At 40.3% G+C, this 15,137-nt stretch overlaps 1 long non-coding RNA gene across 1 annotated transcript; it reads left to right on the top strand.

The window, feature by feature from the left end:
* Positions 1-1,972: 1,972 nt before the first annotated feature.
* LOC134499464 (uncharacterized) lies at positions 1,973-13,256 on the top strand. Its single transcript, XR_010068148.1, has 3 exons — positions 1,973-1,998; positions 11,644-11,813; positions 12,951-13,256. It is a non-coding gene; the product is annotated as an uncharacterized LOC134499464 (long non-coding RNA).
* Positions 13,257-15,137: the final 1,881 nt, after the last annotated feature.

Below are 15,137 nucleotides of genomic sequence, written 5' to 3'. Positions count from 1 at the left end.
AGAGCATATTCACAGATTTACAGAAAGTAGGAGGGTGGAGTTTCATAAAGTAGTGTCAAAATGCCAGGGAAACTCAAGAGACACAATTAGCATATTACAATATTACTCAGAACTTGAATGTAAAATTAAATGTACACCTCATAATTTAAAAGGGCATTTCTTACATATCATAAAGTAGATGCTGGTCCATAAAAACTGATGCCTGGCATTCACATGCTTTGGCCTATCACAATTATTTGTAACTGGAGCAAAGGCTTCTGCCAGTCATTTGTTTTGTGCTGCCAAGAATCGCATCTCATAGAAGTTAAAGAGCACATAAGATTTTTTTGTCTCCTCCTACTTCCACTCCATTTCTCTTCAGAAATTCTTTTTAAGTGATTGTTTGCAGCAAAGTATCTTATATCTATATATATCTATATCAGCTGGAAGGGCAATTTTCAGTAGAAAGTCATACGATAGAAAGGTTTTTTAAAAAACTTTCCCCAACAATAGTCAAGATGCAGAAGAGGAAGAGTAATACTGTAGTACTTCTTCTTGTTGTTTTTAAACACATCTAGGGAAAGACAAGCCCAGAATTTAAGCCTTGCTTTAACCCTTAACCAAAGGGCTCCTTTACCACCTCCTGTACAGCAGACTCTGTACCCTTCCTCTTAGTTTCTTAATTCTGGACATGATACAAGTAAAGGAAATCAGCAGTAAGAGTAAGGAGCTGCAGAGCTCTTTCCCTACATGTCAGATCAGGTGTGAATCAATGAGAACGGTACATTCTGATGCAATCCTTCTCTATGAGCCCATTCAGTAGAATGAATAGGAGAACTCCTCAACCTAACATCATTTACCACAATTTTAGTTGAACAAATAGAAATTACCAACTAAATAAAGCCTCTCCCCATAGGATTATTAAACCCAGTTTAAAATTACCTGACTTGCACCACTGCCAGATGATCTTACTGTTCCTTCATCCATTTTTTGTTAAGGGCAGAGTCCTTGCTAATAAACAAACAAGAAGCTAAACAGAGCACAACTTGGAGCAGGGGAATGCACTTCCACCCTGACTTCCCACAAGATACATTGATTGCCCATGGAGTCCATCTATAATGCTTGTTATTCTGTGTTTGCCTTGCCCAGACTGAAACACACCTTCTCAGTGGGCTGCAATTCCTAGAATTCCTATTCAGCACAGTCAAATCAGGAAGGCAGAGTGGGGAAGGAAGCGCATTCAACTAAAGTATTCTGAGGAATACTTAGAGGAGGACAAGTTAATGACCCCTCCACCCAGGGTAGAGCCATCAGGATCTGTACCATTGCTTTATTTATGGGAAGATATGACTACCTTCGCCCTTAACAACATTACCAGAAGGCAAACCTAGTATAATGTCTTGGTTTTCCTGAACTTGCACATACTATACTAAAAGATACAAACTCAGTCAATTCCCCTTTATATCCTGCTATTCCAGGAAGATGGGACAAACCATTGTAGAGGTCATGTCAGTTACTAGGGTCTTCATCTATCAACTGAAGCAGCTTCTCATCATTGCTACAATAATATATGAGATGAGCACCACTGCATCGTACCATAAGTTGTCTATGAGTCTAACCATTGTTTAGAACTTATCTGACAAGACCTGATGCTAGGTCACTGGCTGGTCTAGCTTACATAAAAGAAGCCTGACTATTTATGCTACCCCTTCTGCTGAGCCTTAAGTCCAAGAAAAGTAGGATATGCTTTCACTGGAGGATTTTTCTGTGTCTATTTTCTTTACTATGTAAAACAGAAGTATGTCTATTCCATGTGCATCTCTATAAATATAGAGAGAAAGAAATATACAGAGAATTATCACTTATATCATTTTTGGGATGAGAAATAGTAGTGCTGGAATGAGGCTTATAGAAATATCATGCTGAGGTATTTTTACCCCTTCTTTTTTTACATTTCTTCTCTAGGTTTATTCTCAACATGGGTTTTTTGATTTGTCACAGAAAGGACAGCTATGTTAAGTATGTAGGTGTCAGGAGGACACCCCCCCCTGATGCCATCCCAACACCAATTCCACCAACTTGTTCGCACATGGCACTAGGAAAGGAAACACATGTTAGCCCATCAATGCAAATCAATGGGCTGACAGGAGGGAAGCAGCAGATGGGGAAGTGTGAATTACAGGCAATCAGCACCCTGGACAGATCAAATTCAAAAACACGGAGAGCCGCTGGCACGTGTGAGAGAAGGAAGTGTTTGCAGTGCGATGGGTATTGATGCACTGGAGACACTTATTAGAAGGGGCAACCCAACCATTTGAGGTCTGGACTGACCATAAAAACTTGGAAGCACTACGCCTCCCGAGAAAACTAAATCCCAAACAGGTCAGATGGGCTCAATTCTTCAGCCAATTCAACTTCACCCTTAAGTACCTCCTGGGGGGTGGACTTCCTGGTGGATGCATTATCCAGAAGCCCCAGCACAACAGCAAGAGGGAAGAAATAGTGAGCGCAATCATCCCGGCATGGCAGGGAGGGGGGGCAGCAGTAACCCGAGGCCAAAAAGTAAAAACCACCCCGGAGATGGAGGAGGGAGGAAGGAATTAATTGAGGTGCTGAAAGCTGACACATGGCTGCAAAGTGACCAAGCTCAACTAAGGGAAGAGCAGGGACTGTGGTGGAAAGGGGGGAGACTGTACATCCCCGACCCCATAAGAAAGAAAATCCTAGAGAAGTGCCATGATGCAAAATCAGCTCGGCATTTTGGGTTTTTAAAGACCATGCACCTTGTGAGGAGACAGTTCTGGTGGCCAATGCTCTGAAGGGATGTAGAAGAGTATGTAAGTAGCTGCCCAATTTGCACAATGGCTATGAGAAGAGGGGACAAACCCAGGGGATTACCTCAGAACATAGCCAACCCTACTGAACCATGGAAGGAAATATCCATGGATTTCATAGTAGACCTACCAGAGAGCCATAAAAAAATAGTAACCTGGGTGGTAACAGACCTATTTTCAAAGCAGACTCACGTCATCCCCTGCACCAGCATCCCAACTGCCACACAACTAGCAAAGCTTATTCGTACAGCATGTCTACTGTTTACATGGAACCCCTGTAAGAATAATTTCAGACTGCAGGGTCCAATTCATCTCCAAATTCTGGAGAGCTTTCTAAAGATGATTGGGGTAGAACAGGGACTAAGTTCTAGTAATCATCCTTGCACAAATGGCACGACTGAACGGGCTAACCAAACATTAGAACAATACCTTAGATGCTTTATTAATTATCAACAGGATGACTGGGTAGAACTCCTCCCATTCGCAGAGGTTGCTTACAATAATTTGGATTCACACCATTCAGAGTAGTAAATGGACAGGAATTCACAGCGTTCCCAGAGCTGCCAATAGGGGAACCCCAAACACACACATTAGATGAATGAGTAAAACACATAACAGAAGGGTGGTCGGTAATACAACAGGCACTAAAACACATGAAGGACACATACAGAGAGTATGCTGACTAGAAGAGAACACCAGAAGGGCAGCTAAGAGTGGGGGAGGAGGTGTATCTATCAACTAAATTTCTGAAATCCACCCAACTGTCTAGAAAACTAGGGCCAAAATACATAGGACCTTTCCCTATCACAAAAGTGATTAACTGCAGTACAACTGCAGTTGCCAAAAAATTTAAGAAGAATCCACCCTGTCTTCCACTGCAATCTGCTAAAACCAGTGAAGAGCTCAGAACACTGGCACCCAGAGAGAAAAGCGCCTGCACCCATAATGATCAATGAGGAGGAACATTTTGAAGTACAAAACATATTAGACTTGAGAATACACAGGGGGAAACTACAATGCCTAATACACTGGAAACACTTCCTCAAATCACAATATGAGTGGGTCGAGAGCAGAGATGTACATGCACCAAGACTGACAAAGGAGTTTTGTAAAAAATTCCCAACAAAACCAGAGGAGGGGGAAAACAGACATTAACTGACAACAAAGGAAGACAACCTATAAACAGGGGAGGGGAATGTTGGGGGGCGGCATGTCAGGAGGGCACCCCCTGGCACCATTCTGACACCAATTCCACCACCTTGTTCGCACACGGTGCCAGGAGAGGAAATGCATGTCAGCCCATCAATGCAAATTGATGGGCTGACTGGAGGGAAGCGGCAGACAGGGAAGTGTGAATTACCGGCAATCAGCACCCTGGACAGATCAAAGCGGGCAGCTGCCCAATCAAGGGATTCACACCAAAAGCAAGAGACAGAGACATATTTTTTCAGTGGAAAAGGGGGGGGGGAAGTGTACTTATACAGCTGCTTGTAACTCATGAATTACTCGGAACTTTGATCCATCTTGTGTCACCTGCCAATAAAGCCTCTTGTAACCAACTCTGATCATACAGGAGTGCTGCTTACTTGGGACAGGACTGTGACAGTAGGCAGAATGCAAAATGTTGACAGCACTTGTGGTAAGAATAAAATTAGAAGCTAAATTTGCATTGCCTACTTTCTTGAAATGTATCTTGGTTCTATTTGGGTACCTCATTAGGTGTGGGTGTCTTTTTAACAGAGATTTTGAAAGATTAATTGGTAGTGTTACATTCCACTTTTGCTTTGAATGGTGAATCAGTAAATCATGTCTTTCTAAAAGCCTCTGAAATTGGTCAAATTAAGAAGTGCAAAATATGTTCCAGAATGGTTTTAAGGGTTTAATTATCAGTGGGGACATATATTTGTGCTTCTCTCACCCTTATAATACTTATTTCTCTGTATAAATACCACATACCTTCCTAGACATATAACCAGAAGAAAATAAAAGAAGTGATCGTGACAGGGTTGAAGGAAAACAAATGCTTCTGTTTTCAAAATCTAGTTCAATATGAATTTAGATTCTATGGAGATGATTCTTCTGAATTAAATTGTATTTACTTCAGCAGAGTTTTTCTTAAATATGCTTAAAGCTAGATACATGTTGAAATGTAAAGATCATTACTAGAGATATCTGTAGCCCATCTAAATACTTAATTAATCTATCAAGCTCCTCTCTGAGATTAGAGGAAGTGATAATTTATAAGGGACAATGATTTTATGACGCTGATGGGGAAGTCTGAACTCTCCAACTCTATTAGGGGAAATGAATCACAAGGTTTCCTCATGAGTTAATTAGAAAATCATTTTCCTAATATAATGAAGTTGTACTTGATTCTAGGATTGCTGTGGCTGTCAGATTTATTGCATCTCCAGATGGTCTAGTGAGCTCCTGTTCCACCCATTCTCCACAAAGTTTTTTCATCATATTATGAGGTGAGACTATAAACTTATAATACCAGTCAGGTTTCTGTTGGATTAATACTTCTTTGAGAATTGCTTCTAACTTGGAAAAAAAAAAACTCAAGAAGATACAATTTACCTTTTGGGACTACAATCAGTTCCACATGACAGATGATTAATAGTCTGACAAATGACAATTAATTAACATAGCTAGAGGCTGTTAGAGCCAATCTTAACTAAACATTACGATTATTAAAGGCAGTATGTCCCTTAGATAAATGAAAACTGTTCAGACAGTTTTTAAACTGGCTATCCACCAACAGGACCATAAATTGCTTAGGAAAGATAAGAACTGAGAAGTATAAAAAAATATGTTTTAACAAAAAATTATCAGTGTTCCTGAAAAAAATAATGGGATGCTTTTGTTATGATCTTGGCACATGATTGTTAGGTTAGTTACTTAAATTTTTTCCCAGGGACAAATTATAAAACAATTCTCCCAAATTTGGTGTACTCTAAAGATTTTAACCACAGTGTTCTCTATCTCCCATCAGAATCTCATTATACATCTCATTATTATAAAGTGTTTATCTCCCTAGAGTTATAGTAGTGGTATAGAATTATTGTTCAGTATTTGTGGTGATCCAATACATTCTTGGGATTCTGTGTTAAGCAATAGTGTCTTTTTCTGTATTTATTCAAAGCACAATATTTTCTATTAAAAATATCCCCAACTAGGAAACTGCTCTTGTTATAGTGTTTCAGCCACCTATTTGACTTGGCCTGTGCCACAGCAGTCAAAGGCACATACCCATGCTAATTGGTTTTTATTAACTGCCCTAGAAGCCAAACTCTATCTCACCTTTATCACTGCTGAATCACCTCTAGCACAGAAATGGTCAGCTAAATTGTACAAAAGATGCCATTGCTAATTGGGCTCCCACATCTCAATTTCCCAACCTGCCAATTTCCAGGACTGCAAGTACATCATCCCCAATTGGAATGCTCAGGAATTCTCAGAATTGTAATTCATTCCTGAAGGATGCCAGCCTGCCAAAGTCTGTTCCACAACAATGCTCTGTTATTTCATTTGCCTTTCTTTTCACTGCTTTATTAAAATAATTGGCACATACTTATCCTTATTTTTAAAAGAGTAGGAAAAATAGAAATACAGCTACTCTACCGAGTGTTCACTAGATATTTCAGTATTAAATATAAATTACAGTATTTTAATGCATCTCAGCTGACTGTCACTGATCATCTGGAAAGTATCTTAAAAGTATCTTCTATACAGAGTCCTCATTAGATTTCTCTTTCTCCAGCAAAATGTCTATCCATACCTGTAATGAATAAGCTATTATAAATATCACCATTTTACATTAGAGCCCTTAATATGGGTTGACAAATAATATACATCTCAGCATTCTAACAGAATTGTCTCTTACTCCAAGATGAGTAATACCAAGGTATGCTAACCAACCTGCACGGGGTACAAGAGAAAGAGTACTATTAATTCAGGATATATTTTGGAATCAATATGCAGAAAACACACATTTTAAATTTAAAAAACAAGACTGTTTTCTTGGTTACTCCTGATGCACGTCCATCTTTTAAAACCATTCAAAGCTACTGCTTAATTTCATAATCAAAATTCAGTTCAACTAAACTTCTTTGCAGTACATGGTTCAGCATAATATATGTATCCTGTCTATCACTGATCCATATTTATTTATTCGGTGATCAGTAGGGAATCATCTAAACTCTGTTCCAAACCTGATGTTATAGACTTTCAGGTGATCAGGGTATATCTTTTGTTTGAAATAGTGATTGTTTTAAATGTGGAGTTCTTTTTCAGAATTTAGCTAATCACCTGTTTATTCACTCATGTTATGCTGTCTTTTCTGCATCTGTAACAATGTACATCCAACTCTCCAATTGACCCGTAACTGGGAGCAAGGCCATGATAGCTGACAGAATTCTCGGTTTTGTATTTGAATTTGTAATTGCAAAAAATGAGCAGCAAGATCAACACTAAGTGGGGACCAGAACTTGCCCATCCCTTTATCATAATTCCTTCATGAATTCATGGTTTGCTGATAGTGACAACACCATGCTTAATTGCTATCATTTGCTTTGCTCTTCATTAAATTAATATTATAAATATTCAAAGAGTTTATGGATCGCGGATTTCTAACCCTTACCACCAAATGCAACTATATCGCAGTATTGCTTCAGAGTAGTACGTGCATTCATGCCCTATGGGTGGATTTCCCATAGGCCTCAAGATATTCATTGAGAATAAAATGCTGGGCTCTTGCTCTGATTTGGATGGTTTTGAGGGCCTTTGTTTCCAGTTTAAGCACTATCATTAGAACACCCACTGTTAATTTCTATTTGGTACATTTGGAGACTTCTAGGCTTTCAATAGCAGCTGTTTCTTAAAGTCATTAGCACACATCATTCAAACTCACCATTTGCAAAATCTCTACCATAAATGAGTAGGTGCCTCCCCATACAGTATAGACAGCTGTAAAATTCTGTTGAGGCATCTGCAGATATATTATTCATTCCTATGAGTTATTAATGACCACATGATTCTCCAGTGACATCAAAAATCCTGTCCACAAGCAAATGATGACAGGTAATAAATAATACAATTAAATAATGTATCACCAGTAGGCAGTGTACGTTTGGCTTAAGCAACAATAGCCTTACTTTTGTTGTATTTGTTTTTTCCAGAAACTTAGCCTCCACTTCACAAACTGCTTTTATTTGGTCATTCTATGCGTTGCTTGGCCAGGTGTATCTGATCTCTGTCAGCAAAGCATTGAACCACGAAGGTCAGCATTATTGAAAAGCATCATGTTATTAGGAGTAAAATAAAAAAAAGCCCAAAACACAAAAGTCAAGACTATCTTTTCTTGAAGCAACTCTAAAATGAGCATTCAGGAGGAGATAGTTCTATCCCAATATACTGTAGAAGATACTAAGCTTGAATAGGGCACCATGCCAAATCTTTTAGCAATTTATAAATTGCATACACATGGAAAGTCTAGGTCTCTTTGTACATATTAAGTAAAGATGTACAATTCAGTATAGATCCAGTCGGTTATACCTCTGTGTGTTAGCAAGACAGGGAAAAAATGGACTTTTTAAACAGATTTTTTTAAAGGTGCATTTGATTAAAACAAATCTGCTTTCATTAAAAATTTTCTCTGACAGAGCTGTTGAACCCAAATATCCCGATATATGTAGTCCTTAGCACAATTTTTAATGCAAATGTTCATGACACATGCTTTTTAAAAGTATTTAGTCTTTTATTAATAATAGCCATTTAAAAATGTAACTACCCTTTTAAAATTTCATTTCAGCCATTATTGGTCAAATACAAGTTTCACAAACAAATATTTGAATGTGCTGGGGATTTGTCTGATGTACAAAACACAGATTGTCAATGGATTTGGTTCAAGGATCTTACTCTGACAGGTATCTGCCATGTTTACATTCCTAATGCAGAGACACACCTGCTTCCAAACTGTAACCATCAGATGCTTCCTAAGGTGGGGTGCAGCCCCATATGCTGCTCATTATCCAGTATATTCTCTATCTTTCAGCAGAATTCTTACCCAGAGGAAAAATATACAGCACCATAAAAAAGAACTTATTCCTCAAGGTTGTAGTTCAACATCAGCCAGAGAAATAGCATAAAGTGGCTGATTTTCTGTCTAGATATGGAACTAACCCAGAGATTGGTATCTGCAAAACATTTATCAATGAGTCCAAGGTAAGGGCTGGGGAAGCTACCCGAACCCTTCATTTTAAGGGAAAAGTTATGTGACAGATATAGAAGTTAAGCCCTGTCTTCCATCCTTTCTGTGCTCCCCCAGACAGACAAATTGTACTTGGAGTGATCAGTTTGCGCTAAGAAAATAGCAGGGAGAAAAATGGAAAAGCTGTTTCGCACATACAAACACAGATACCTTCTCACAGCAAGTGAAAATGGGCTGATGAGCTGGCAGGAAGGGAGAGAGTTGCAGTTTTGGAGGGGAAGAAGATGGCTAGTGAACCAAAATGGACCTAGACAGTTTGGCTGTTGAAGATTTCCTGGTCCCAGGGTAGATAAAGGCCACAGAAGGGTTCCAGGGGGAAGGGAAGATAAATGAAGATGGGGGAGGACCAGATTTCAAGAGATAATGAAAGATCATGATCAGGCCAGGGGAAGAAAGATATCCAAAGAAAGAAAATCAACATGTCTGACTGGTCACCCACTAATCTGACTGGTCACCCACTAAGCATAATTAATGCCCTTGATAAGGAGGGAGATTAGAAATTCAGGTAGTCCTTAGGTTACAACGGCAATTGGGACTGGAATTTCCATCGCTAAGTGATGCGGTTGTAAAGTATGACATCATATGACCGCATCACTTAGTGATGGCAATCCTGGTACCCCCCATTGCTGCCATTAAGCAAAGACCCCCTCACAATTTCCTGCTGGTTTCCTACAAGCAAAGTCAATAGGGAAGCTGGCAAGAAGTCGCAAGTCCCAGGCAGCTCACAAGCAGGCCAGTGGGCAGGTAAGTGGCTGCTGCTGGGTGGGGGAGGGTGTGCAGGTGGCTGCCATGGGTAGGGGGGTGATGCCAGCACTGTAGCTGGGCTCCTTGAGGGAAAAGGCCACTGGAGTGCAAGCAACTTACCAGAGTGACTTGCAACGTTCCCTGCTGGTTTCCCCATTGATTTTGCTTGTGGGAAGCCAGCAGGGAAAGTCACAAATGGCGATCACGTGATGCAGGATGCTGCAAGCATCATACGTGCGAGCCGGTCGCCAAGTGTCCAGATCGTGATCACATGACCGTGGGGGTGCTGGGATGGTTGGAACTTTGAGGACTGATTGTAAGTACCACTCGTTCAGTGTCACCATAACTTCAAACAGTCACTGAATGAATGGTTGTTAAACGAGAACTACCTGTAGTTAATGAAGATAACAATAGAGTATGTCAGGCACATGGTCAGTGGCAGAAGCTGTAGTTTCTCAGGCATGGAAACAGTTATCCAGGAAACACTAGAGCAAGTAGCAATATATCATTGTTTTTAATACATGTGAGAGTCTTTATGGCAGAAGCTGGAAAGGGGAGGATTGTTTGTGAATGTTTGAGCTAAAATACCACTTATATTATTTGCTTTGCACAGTTAAAATATAAACCAGTACTTTCTATCTTTCAAATGCTATGAATAAAGCAGGAGAAGAAAAAAGTCCACATGAAAGTTTTGCATGCTGAAGTTCGTCTGGTTGGCTCCTGAGACCCTCTCCCTCCCCAAGGCCTCCTGACACTTTTTTGAATGATTTTATTTTATTTTTCCTTCCTCCACAAGGGAAGGTAATGAACACCTACCAGGAATATACTGGAACATTTTGGTGTGAATCCTCACAATTCTGGAACTTGAAGTCCACCTATCTTAAGGTTGCTGAGGTTGAGAAAGACTGGTTTAAACAGAAGATCAGGCCATCACTGTGGACAAAGTGAAAGAAAGAGTTAAATCTGGAAAGGAAAGTCTTAAGTCAGCTTCCTTTCCAGCCAGATTACACATGGGAGTCCAGCATCTTAAGGAAGCAGTATGGAAAAGCCCTTTGTTTACATGTGGAAAACTGAGTACATCCTAAGCACATTCTCCCCTTCTTAGCAATATGGAAAACTGCTGCCACCACAGGCCCACAGGCCAAGCTTCTTGTCACCCATCTAGAAAAACCCGCACGGCCAGCATTGCTGTTTTCAAAGACTGTAGTAGCTGAGAATTGCTACTGCACACTGAGGGGGTGGGAGGAATAAACATTTAAGACTGGTTTCCTTCTTTGTGCTTCAGTCCCTGCCCTCATCATATTTATGACTCACCAGCATTGTTAGGTCCTCTGGAGCTGTTTGCTTTTCAAATGCTTCAGCAGCACCTAAAATCTGAACTCTCCTATCTCCCATCTCAATGGAGGGTCAGGACAGCATCCGTTTTACACATTGCCCAGCCAGCCTACAGGAGGGCACTGTCTGAAACCAGTCCCCTCTAGTTCTGGGGACAAAAGATACAGTATTTCACTTGAAGGGCACAATAAGGAAGCAACCATTAAAAGGAATGCATCAGACTGTTCTTTGGCAGCTAGAATGTCAGGCCATTCCTCAGTGAGCCTTTGAAGAAATGAAGTGATAGTTCCTTCTGCGGCTTTTCCCCTGTTCAAAAGAACTCTTCAAAAGAACTACAGAAAGAACTCTGGATGAAAATGCACCTTTGCAAAATATTACTGCTATTTGCGGTACCTTTTTTCAAACAGATTTCTGTTTATGAAACACAGCTCTTCTTTGATTAATTCCATAAATGAGAAATATACATGTTTTATTCCATAGGTGAATGAAGAAAGCTCTTGCATCAGCCCTTGTGTGGCAGATCAGACAATGGTTGCAATCTAAGGCGGCCACTTCGGCATCACCAGGAAAAGGAAATACATCGCCAGGCAACAGCAGTGGAAAGGACAAAAGAGGGATTGCAAAAACATCAGTAGGTTAATTTACAAAGGGTAAATGCAAATTTAGAAATAATTTCACTTGTTTATATAAAATGAAAGTACATCTCAGGTGGTCTGAACGTCTACCAGCTTGTTTTCTGGGTGCTATCAATTCCATCTTGAGGGCCCTGCCCTGCTCTTTCCATTTACGGTTTATTATCTTTAAACTGGACATGGCGGCCTTACAGAGAACTGTAAGGACAGTAAAATAGGACTGTAATTTAATCCTATGTCCCATGCCACCTTTTTGTGCCCATCGCACAGATTAGCTAACTAAGCTTTATGGTTTATTAAATTATCCATTTTGAATGTCTAGAAACCAGGTTTTGTAACCCGTAACAAAAGCCTTAGTTTCCAGAAATTCCAAATGGCATGAGCAACCTGGCAACTCCCTCCTTCAATCAGTTAGCATCTCTTTATGCTGCAGGATGTCCACAGGGTGTGGTCAAAAAGGTCATGATGGTGGCAATTGAAGTTCTGCCCACTCTATACATGCGTTGCACACACAGCACATATAAAAAACAAGCAGAGCTTCAATTGCACCATTGTGGCCATCATCTTGACTTTTGACCACACCTTGCAGACTCCATTTGTGCATCAGCAGTGCACAACACTCAATAACTGGGTCTTTTATGAGCTAACCATTTTTATAGTACTTCCAGTTGGTGGTAAGAAATCTGGGAAATCGCCATTTATTATTTTAATCAGAGGAAAGTTAAAGAAAAATGTGGTGTAATCAGAGTCAGCGGCACCCTGGACAATTTTGGGGGGGAATTATCCATCATGCCCCATTTCTGCCCTTTTTTCCTGATACACGGACATATCCTGTTAAAATGCAATTTGCGCTATGTACAGGGAGGGGGTGTGGCATGGTGATGCACACTAGTTATCTGAGCTTTTAAATGTAGTATGTTTTTATCACACATTTATTTTGTGCTACTCAAGGAGACATACATGATGCTCCCTCTTCCTATTTTCCCAATGACAACTCTGTGTGAGAGAGTGACTGGCCCAAAGTCATTCAGATGATTTTCATGCCTGAGGGAAGACTAGAACTCACAGTCTCCAGTTTCTAGTCCAGCACCTTTACATCAAACTGGTTATGTTAAGTTGTATGAACCCAGCTTTGTTTTCTTTGTTTTCGCTGAGTTTGAAAACAGGCCTTGTGGTGATAATATGAAAATGGAAGGAAAATTCAGGCTTCTTACTTCAAAGATATTTCATTCACTGAGAAAGTGAAGTGACATGCAAGAAAATAACATGTGTGAGTAGCAACTTGATATTTATCTTGTTTTCAGAAGAAGGAAAAGTTAAAGCTTCATCCATGCTTGCTAACTGAAAAAAACAAAAAAGAATTAATATGTGAATTGTACCATTTAAATGTTCCCCAGATTGGTATGACTCATCAGAACACATTTATTGGCAAGAAATTACTTCTGGATGTATAGTACCATATGTTAAAATACAGTCTTAGGCTTTAAGGATATAAAATTAAAAATTCAGTGACTGGAAAATGTGGAGGGTGTTTTTTTTACTGTGAATTTCTGTCCTTTTTGATGCCTTGAGGATATCCCTTTGGCTTGGCTGACTCCTCTTTCTACTTCAAGGTGGTAGAGTTTGATTTCTGAATTGCTTCTGCAAAGGAAAGGCCATTTCTCTTCTCCAAGCCAACCAGATTAGAAAATCAGAGCCATCCTCCTGGAACACAATTCTAATTTCCATTAGCTTTCCCCCATTACAGAGTTAAAGTGTTCTCTGTCCATCTCCACCCTGCTTCAACTGCATCTGCTCCAAGTCACTCCAAAACGGTACTGTCCTGATCATGCTTGAGCAGGATGGGATAAACCAAGTTACTGACTGAGTTCTTAAACTTTGCTTCCCTCCCTATTCAACACATTGGGAAAACATCCTCCAAGCAGTACGGTTGGACAGAACAGTCTTGCGTTATTGCACAATACTAGTTGCAAGAACTGAATGGAGGACAGAAGAGGATGGAGCTATATAATTTTAATAGTGTGCATAAAGCAAAGAAGCACATTGTAAGAAGAAATGTTTTAAGACCAGTCTTAAGATTTGTCTTCTGAAGAATGAAAAAAAAAAAAAGCAAAATCCATATGGAGTAATTTAAGGGTCCTGAGTGTTGAGACAGGATTGTGAAGCAAGTGAAAATATGGTGATGCAGACACGTACTGTATGTAAGTAATTAATTTGTATAACCGCCCATCTCAGCAAGTAACTCTGGACAGCAAACAGTATTAAAGCTGAGAATTATTTCATCTGATAATTCCACATTATGAAAAAGTACCCAAATTCTTATATATATGGGAACATAAGTTAGAAGTTTTAAAAGGAAGATATTTCCTCCCTCATTGTGAAAAACATAAAACTAGATAAAAACAAGGGTTGGGGCTATTCCATCTGGTTCCCCTAAGAAAAACATTACTTCTTTCCATGTTTGGAGGAAGGTGACAAAGCCAAACAGATGGAGGAACCAGTTTTGAGGAACCACCTCATTCTAGCCTATATCTCTTTAGTTCTTACCTGTCATGCGCTGCCTACCTCCGAGTAACACACAGACACTGATTCCGTTGAAGCAGGCTCTGGTTTATTCGTAGTGTAGATACAGTGGTAGAAAAAAGCTGAGAGTGACAGGAGCACGCCAGTGCGGGGTTTAAATACCCCGCGCCGGTCAGCGCCCCCTCACTCGCGGTTACGTCACCCCCCTTTGTCCAACATGCTGTCTTGCCGGTAGGTGAGGGGTTGCGAGGCCCCGCTGGCGTTCCGGGATCGCCCATCATCGGTTTCCCTATTCCTCCGGTGATTGCTGTCAGCTGGGCGATCTCCGTTGCGCTAGCGCTAACAGCTTGGGTGTGCCTCGCGATCCGCTTAGCCATTGTATCTTGTTCTTTAGTCTTTGTAAGTTGATGGCTACTTATCTTGAGCCCCTTCCCCTGTTTCCTTGTTATTGTCATGTGTGCCATTGCGCTGATGTCTTCAGCTCAACGGCACTCATGACATTACCTCCACCATTAATTATTTCTGTCATGCCTTATATTCTTCCTGCATGTGTGTGGATGGATGAAAGAGAAGTATGAAAGAGATGAATGACTCCAGGATGGCAGAAAAGCACGGGGCCTTGGGAAAGTGCTTTTGCTCCTGGACCCGTTTGAGGGAATTCATAGGTAACATCCATTCTACAAAGCCTCCTCCCTCCAAATATCTGAGGATCATCAGTTAAGCCTCACTGGATGAGTATTTGTATGTATTTGCACTGAAGAGTCAGATACCATCTTGATCATTTCTACTGTATTGTGTTTTTACTCTATTTCTATTTGA

The sequence above is a fragment of the Candoia aspera genome, chromosome 6, assembly GCF_035149785.1.
Source record: "Candoia aspera isolate rCanAsp1 chromosome 6, rCanAsp1.hap2, whole genome shotgun sequence".
Lineage (NCBI taxonomy): Eukaryota > Metazoa > Chordata > Lepidosauria > Squamata > Boidae > Candoia > Candoia aspera.
The sequence above is the reverse complement of the archived record's forward strand: the minus strand, read 5'-3'. Positions and strand labels throughout refer to the sequence as shown.